We start from the raw sequence: 8,034 nt of genomic DNA, 5'->3' as shown, positions 1-8,034 counted from the left end.
GGCATTTGGTGACAGGAGAAGCACTTTATTCTCCACTCCTGGATGCCCATGGCCAGCACCCACCCTTGCCTTTCCAGAAGGCACCCATGGGTGGGGATGCCTTGCAGCAGAAAGCCCAGCCCCAGGAGAAGCAGAAGCTTTCTGTGAAGCATCTGCCCACTGTGAGGTCAGTGATGGGAAAGTGTACATCATGGTGGCAATAGCATTTATGAGTGTACTGACATGGGGTGGGGGCATCTGGGCTCCCTGGAGAAGGCCTCTGATGATGGAGGTAGCCTCACCTGGAAGTGGCAGACTTGCGGGCTTGGTGGGTCACAGCATGACCTAGGAGAAGGAGTAGTCTAGGAGTACCTGAATAGCCTCAAACCACAAGAAGGAACAGTCAAGATGTAGAGGAAGCATAACCCAAGGGTGCCAGACACCTGTGTGTGGATTTATTTGCTCTAAGGTAAGCACAGGCTGAAGGATTGTGTGGTGGCAACAGCAGTCACCACCTGATTGATGTATGTTTGGGAAGCATTGAGGTTTGGTCAATGTCTTGCAGAAAGAACCACCAGGTCTGGGCTGGAGGAGGTCTCATCAGGGTGTTGCAGAGACCTGTGCACATCTTTATGTGCAGTATCAAGGACTTTTGTGACCTAAGTGAAAGGTGTTTTTGGGGATGTTCTGGTGAAACCTTGTCTGGTGAGGGTGGATCCAGTGGTGGGTGGAGGAAACCTTGCCCATAGGAGGCAGACGCCTGTGCACAGCTTCCGTTTGCTGTGTTTACAGTAGAAGCTGGCAACAGTACTTGCAAGCCAAGTGAAAAGCTCTTGGGAGGGAGATATTAAGGCAGACTGCTGGTCTCATGGAAGAAGTCTTCTGAGCAGGGAAGTGTTGTCCAGGAGGGGCAAAAATGCTTCTGTGTCTCTTTACTACTTGACTAAATACTCAGTAGTACTGGAGCACTCTATCCAGTTTGTGGCCTTCCAGGATAGGGAACAGAGTGATAAACTGTGAGTTTGGCAGAGGACAACAAGAATGGCTGGGAATTGAAGCACGTACATGTCCTTTGCAAAGAGTCTGATGATGAGAAACTTTTTAATATGGAGAAGAGAAGGCTTTGTTGTTGTTGTTTGTTTGTTTGTTATTAAAGCAATGAATTGGAAACTATATTTGGTTTAGTCTTTTTTTTTTTTTTTTTTTTTTTTTTAAGACAAGAATCTTAATTCTTATTTGCTGTACATAAAATGTTTCCTCTGGTGAGACTAGAAAAACATTTTTATGCTCATTGAAAACTTTGTTATGTGAATGCAACTTAATGAATTAAAAAAAAAAAAAAAAAGGAGGGGGAGGAAATTGGAAATTGTGAAAAGTCATAGAGCATTTGAGCCTGTTCATGGAAAAAAAAAAGTGTGGAAGAGGTTAAAAATACCAGTTTTGATTAAGGAAAGCTGATCTTCCTAGACTTCTAGTCTCAGTGGAAAAGCTGCTCTTTGATGTCTGAATCAGAGAAGCTGGAGTTCAGGTCCTTCTTAGAGCTATCTAGGCAGAAGTTGAAGTCAGTGTAGACTGCAGCATACAGATACCTCTGCAAGCTGAAGATACTCTTTAGGAGTATGCTATTCAGTGTTTGGCTTACTGATGTTCCTCTGGAAGGACGATAAACATCAACAAACAAGCTTCAGACTGCACCAGAGACTTTATAATAATTCTGAAGCTGTGATGGTTAACATTTCTGCCATTCCTGATGAACTTTGTGCTACATATGCCAGGTAACGATGCTGTTACCTGTGTGGTCCTCAGTTACTGCTGCTACTCATGCTGAAATGTGTATGAATGGATTGTACATTTACTTGGCTGTAGTGCTGAGTTTACCCTGAGGAAGAAGATGTAAGAGGAGAATTATCTTCCACTGGAAGTGTGTGGCTGGATGGGAAAGCTCTTGCTTATCAAGATGCTTCTGAATAAAGTTAAAAGCAAAAGAAAAACCTCATTCAAAGTTCTGTGTCTCTTGCATGTTTTTTTTTTTTGTTAGTTTGCTTTTGTTTTTGTTTTCTTCCAGGCAGGAAGCAATTCAGCTTCTAAAGTATATTTCAAATTAAAGATTATGTAGCAAAATGCATTACGCTAACCCAGGAGATGATAGTATTTTTCAAGCACAATGAAGTACTGGAAAAAAATCTTAAGTTTTTGTTTGAGTTAATAGTTTTAGGAAGTGCATATATAATTGAATCATAAAAGTAATTTCTGTTATATGACTTGATTCCTGCAATTAAAAACTTTCCCAATTTCTGTGAAATTTCAATTGTTCTAATAGAGGTAACAGCCATTGCATCACAATTAAGGCAATAAAATGACATGCACAGGTAAGATCTATCCTGCAGGTTTTAGGTCTTCATTCACAGCATATATGACCACTTGCATTGTATGAGGTCTGAAGAAGAATAAATTTTCTGATCTCAATTCTATTGCAGATGAGTACTTATGACATTAAAGTCATTATATAGTTTAACTGTGTGTTCTAAGGAAAATTACCTTCCTCTGTTTTGAATCTGCATCTTAACAATTTTCTGTTGGATTTTAGTGACTATTATGGATGATGGAGAACTATTCATCATTAAATTTCTCTATGCCACATGAAGTTATTCAAGGGTATTCCTCCTCATCTATCTTTTCTAGGCTGTAAAGTCCTGCTTTGTTTCAATGCTACTATTGTGGGAAGCCTTTCATTCATTTAATAATCTCTGTTGTTCATTCTCATAACTCTTCCAATACATTCTGAGAGTGAGGGGAATCAGGAAAGCAGGCCATGTTCATATATATCTATGTATGGATTCATTCAGGTTGTTCTCAGAACGAAACAGTCCAAATAAACTAATCCCAAAATTATATTTAAAAGGGAAAAAAAAAAAAAGTTCCTCTAAACATGCCTCAGACATGACACAATATACAGAATTTGCAAACATGGTAGTTTTACGAAGCACTCCTTTAAGTCAGACTTCAAAGTGTCTCTTCAGGCTCCATAAGTATCAGTTAGCATGAAGGTGTATTCAATTCACTTGTTCAATTCACAGGTTCTTCTACAGCAGACTGCTACTGTGTCATCTGCTGGAACTTTAACGTATTAGAAAATAAGTGCTATTCTTGCCCAGCTCCCAAAACATTTTTAAAATAATTGTCTCTTCCTGCTAATTCTGTTATTGCTGGTCTATCTGGAAATTTGAATTTGTTCCACTTTTTACAGAAATGGATTTTGCTGCTGTTCATTTCTGACTATTATAAAATACATTCTTAATTTCCTAGTATTTATATTCTATCCTTTCTCTTTCCTTTTCCATTTTGAAAACAGCTCAGCTTCTCACTACCTGCATAAACCTTCTACTAGAATAGGTTTGTTTATTCTTCTTTGGCTTGATCAGCAGAGATGACCCAATTAGACCCTAACAACAAATAAGGGTTGAATATTTCAAAACTGAAATGCAAAGAAGTTTTTTTCTCTACAAGCAGAAAGTTCATCTGATAAAAGCCTTGCAAAGGAGGAGCAATGAAGCCACTTTTTGTCCTTTCTAAATAAAGCAGAATTTTCCAGCAATATAAAACCATGCATGTGTATGCACAGCAAAATTGTGATCACCTTTAGGTGTACCAGTTATTCTTTCCCAGGCTGCTAGTATGTCATATCAGCATTAAGCCTGTCATATCTGATTTACTGCTTTGCCTCTGAATGCATCTGGACTTGAGATGGAAAAGTGGATTCTCTTCTCAGCCTAAGATGACTTTATCTAGCTGTTAACTCTTCCTAGGCCTGTATCCTTTTTAAATCCACTTTAATCCATGCTTCAAATTTCTTGTGGTTTCTTTTGCGATATTAGTGTGTTGAAAGTAATACCTTCTAAAAGACCAGTATGTCTGCCTCCAAGGAGAGCATACAAGTTCACTCCAACACTAGAAAAGGATGAATTGCAATTTGTGTTTAAGCTTTAAAAATTTGCATCAACAGTATTGACAAAGGTCACTAATTTGGCAAGTACTAGGCAGGTCTCTGGTTTTAGAGAACCCTGAGACTATGTTTTTTATTTTTTTTTTTATTTTTTCTTCCATATAGCAAACCGTGGTTTAACTATAATATACAACAAATAGGTCAATACAAAAACATGGTGATGGCAGATTCATCACTTGGGAAAAAAAAAAAAAAAAGTGGGATACCAGTGGAGGGGAGGAGTTTCTTATGCAACACTCTGAAGGACTTTGGCCTTCAAGCAGTTAAGGGAGGGGGACTCAGCTAACTTTTTTTTTACAGGTATCTTCAGGTACAACTGTGGTATATGTGAATATGCATGTAAACCTTTTTCTACCACAGTTGTGTATGTTTTTAAACTCTTAAATGATTGCAATTTCCCAAAATGTTTATTCTTACTTACAGCAAGTGATAAAATTCCTTGTTGGTGGAATTGTCTTGTCTCAGACAATGTGAAGAGACTGTTCTTCATAAAAGAAATAAACACATCTTGCTAATGAATCCTGCATGCTAGACTACCTAACACTTAGTAGGGAGAGAATTTGAGTAAAGACAGCTGCCTAATGCAGCTCTTTGAAGATGAGAGGTATATATCATTCTAGTAAATGCTCTGATGTAAGTAGTTCAATCCATTTTCAATTTGCTGCTTGCCTCACTAACTTCCCATTAATGTTTCTTAAAAGCCAAGGTATGTTGCAATTTTGCTAAAAAAAAACAAACAAATACAAAACAACAAACATCTTGTTTCCAGTTGCTGTTAATTTATTCTGTGATTAAAATACCATTTTGGCAGTGCTATTTGGATAAATTTCCCCTATTCTTCCTGATCTTTTTTTTTTTCCCCCACTTATTTTGTGCAATTCATAAAATAACAGGCATGTGTTTTAGTTAAATATAGTATCAAGGATTGCTTAGTAAATACTTAGCTTTCATGCCAGTGGGAATACTGTAATTAACTACATGAGCAACTAACTCTGATCAAATCTTCTAAAGTTTTGGATACAAGCTAGGCTTGCCCAGTTTCAAAATAACCTAAAATTCTAAACCTTATTAAATGTACATTACATTTTTTTACATAGCAATTCCAGTGATATAAGAGAGGTTCTCTAGTACCTCCTTTTACACAGTGAAACAAAGTTGAGGTACCTCAACTATGATGAATAGACAAGTAAGGCAACATGAAATGAACATAATAAAGATGTCGATACAACAGAAGAAAGAGATGCCATCCAAAGAGACCTGGACAAGCTTGAGAATTGGGCCCATGTGAACCTAATGAGGTTCAAGTCCAGCGGCAAGGTGCTGCACCTGGGCTGGGGCAATCCCAGACATGAGCACAGACTGGGTGAAGAACTCATTGAGAGCAGCCCTGCAGAGAAGGACTTGGGGGTTCTGATGGACAAAAGGCTCAACATGAGCCACCAGGATGCACCTGCAGCCCCAAAGGCCAACTGCATCCTGGGCTGCACCAACAGAGGAGCAGCCATCAGGGTGAGGGAGGTGATTGTGCCCCTCTGCTCTGCCCTTGTGAGGCCCAACCTGGAGTGCTGCATCAAGGTCTGGGGCCTCCAGCACAAGAAGGATGTGGATCTGTTAGAGTGGGTCCAGAGGAGGGCCATGAAGATGATCAGAGGGCTGGTGTACCTATCCTATGAAGAAAGGCTGGGAGAGCTGGGGATGTTCATCCTGGAGAAGAGAAGGCTCTGGGGTGATCGTCTTGCAACTTTTCAATATTTAAATGGGGCTTATAAGAAAGGTGAAGAGCAACATTTTACTTAGGTAATGACAGGACAAGAAGGATTGGCTTTAAACTAAAAGAGGGTAGATTTATTAGATGTTTGGTAGATGTTAGAAATTCTTCACTCAGAGGGTGGTGAGACACTGGAAAAGGTTGCTGAGAGAAGCTGTGGATGCTCCATCTCTGGAGGTGTTCAAGGCCAGGCTAAAACAACTTGATCTAGTGGGTGGCACTGCTGCACATGGCAGAGGGGTTGGAACTAGATAATCTTTAAGGTCCCTTCCAACCCCAGACATTCTATAACTCTATGATTCAATTGTACTTTACCTGCTTGTACTTACTGCAACTGCAGGGCTCTCTTTTTAATGCTTGAATTAAGACAGATATTTTGAGCCCTTTGTGCAGGATTATTTTTGTGTTTAAAAGAGATGACTGTCTAAGAGTTGAAGCAGAATTGTAATTCTTGTTGCATTCCCCAACTCCAAGAGAAGTTTTCTCTAACGAAAAATCACTCTTAATTTCCCACAACTTTCAGAAATAAACTGAACCGAATGGACCATAGTGACTGTGTGAGATGCAGGCATTGTTCTAAGGGGTCTGTCCTCTTGGTGTTCTCCATCTGGCTTTAGAAATAGCATTGGATTTTGTCCAAAGTAAAGAACAGTAACAGAGTAAATCTACACAAAAAAGGCTGTCTTCTCAGTACTCTGAGTCTGAGTTCCAAACATAAAGTCTATTGTTATCTAGCTTCAACTTCACAACCTCCAGGATGTTTTAAGGCAGAAGTCTGACATTTATGAAGTCTTTATACTTTTTGGAAGACTGCTGTACCAGGAAAAGATAAAAGTAGTGCTGCCAAAGTCTTCATATTTTGTTGAATCCCTCGTGCTTCTTTCCTTCTCTTGAGTAGTGCCTAGCTTTGTTTAGCTGGTGTTTTTCATGTAGAAGAAAAGGCAATTTTGAAGTATGACTTGTGCAGAGAAATACAATACAACAAAGTTTCCTTTAGGTGGGAAAGAAAAACCTCACAGTTTTATCTTTAAGTGTGCATATATTTCTTTATCTACTACTGCTTTGAGAATGTTTTAAACTTGGCTACAGAAAATGCTTTGGTTAATGATTAAGGGGTTTGCAATGCTTCAGTGAAGGTGGACATAGAATTGTTGTAGAGTCATTGTTAACTAAGAGATTTTAGAGTTTCCTGGACATGAGGGAGGCATCTCACAGTTTGTATTTTCATTGCTGTAGTAAGGATGCCATATTTTTACAAGCAAACTAAGTTATCTAACTCATTTTCCCTCTCTATCTTAAATAGGTGATTGTTAAAAAGGTACTGAATAAAGGTGTTAATTTTAGGTGACTAGTGAGAGTCATACTTGAAGGTTGAAGGATAGAACTGTTCATAACAGAATACTAGAATAAAATATATTTTCTGGGTACTTTGAGTCAGAACATTTCAGAATTTTTATGAAATTTTGTACTTAGGATGTTAGCCTGGTGATGTATAAAGTTTTAGAAGTTCAAGTGAGATAAAGCATGTTGGATATAGAATAAAAAATGATGGGCTACTCAAGTATTTTATTAAAAAACATTATTCAAACCTGAGTAACTTGGAAAACTGGTTCTTTGAACATATAAGGCTTGAACCCAAGCTCTGAGTTTTGGGATGAGCCTAAGAATAATTATTGTCATCAGAGTTTTTTTTTTTTTTTTGTGAAACTCATGTGACTATAAGAATGTGAGCTGGATGCTATGGGAGCCATTTCTGGAAAACTAAGTGTGAGGCTGATTAGATTAAATTTCAGTCTGAAGGTTGAGTAGACGTTATGAAACCTACTAACCTGTACTTCTTGTCTTTGTGATTTTGATTTGTTTGCTGCCTCCAAAGTTTAAAATAACACATCTCAATTGTAAACATAATTTTGTTCTGCTTATTTATTCTGCTTATTCTGTAAAACAAACTAACAAACAAAAAAACTCTTTATATGATTTAAGGAGTTACTTTCATCAATGAATACAAAGTTATTCCTGATAATGTTGAAATATTACATACCACAAAAGCTATTTCATACATGAAAACTTTCAAATGAATTTTAATTCAAAAGCTATTTCTAGCTGTTTTTATATTCTTACATTTTTTGCTTAAAAAAAAAAAAAAAGAATTTAATGGACAAATAAAATTGAAACATTTCAATTTTGAAAAACTTGTCAAAACTATCTCAAATTAGATCTAATTTTCTGTATGATGCAGTGGAAGAAAAGTAACAATAAAAAAAATAATTTTCCAATGGAGAGC

This window comes from Anas acuta, chromosome 2 (assembly GCF_963932015.1).
Source record: "Anas acuta chromosome 2, bAnaAcu1.1, whole genome shotgun sequence".
Classification (NCBI taxonomy): domain Eukaryota; kingdom Metazoa; phylum Chordata; class Aves; order Anseriformes; family Anatidae; genus Anas; species Anas acuta.
The sequence above is the reverse complement of the archived record's forward strand: the minus strand, read 5'-3'. Positions refer to the sequence as shown.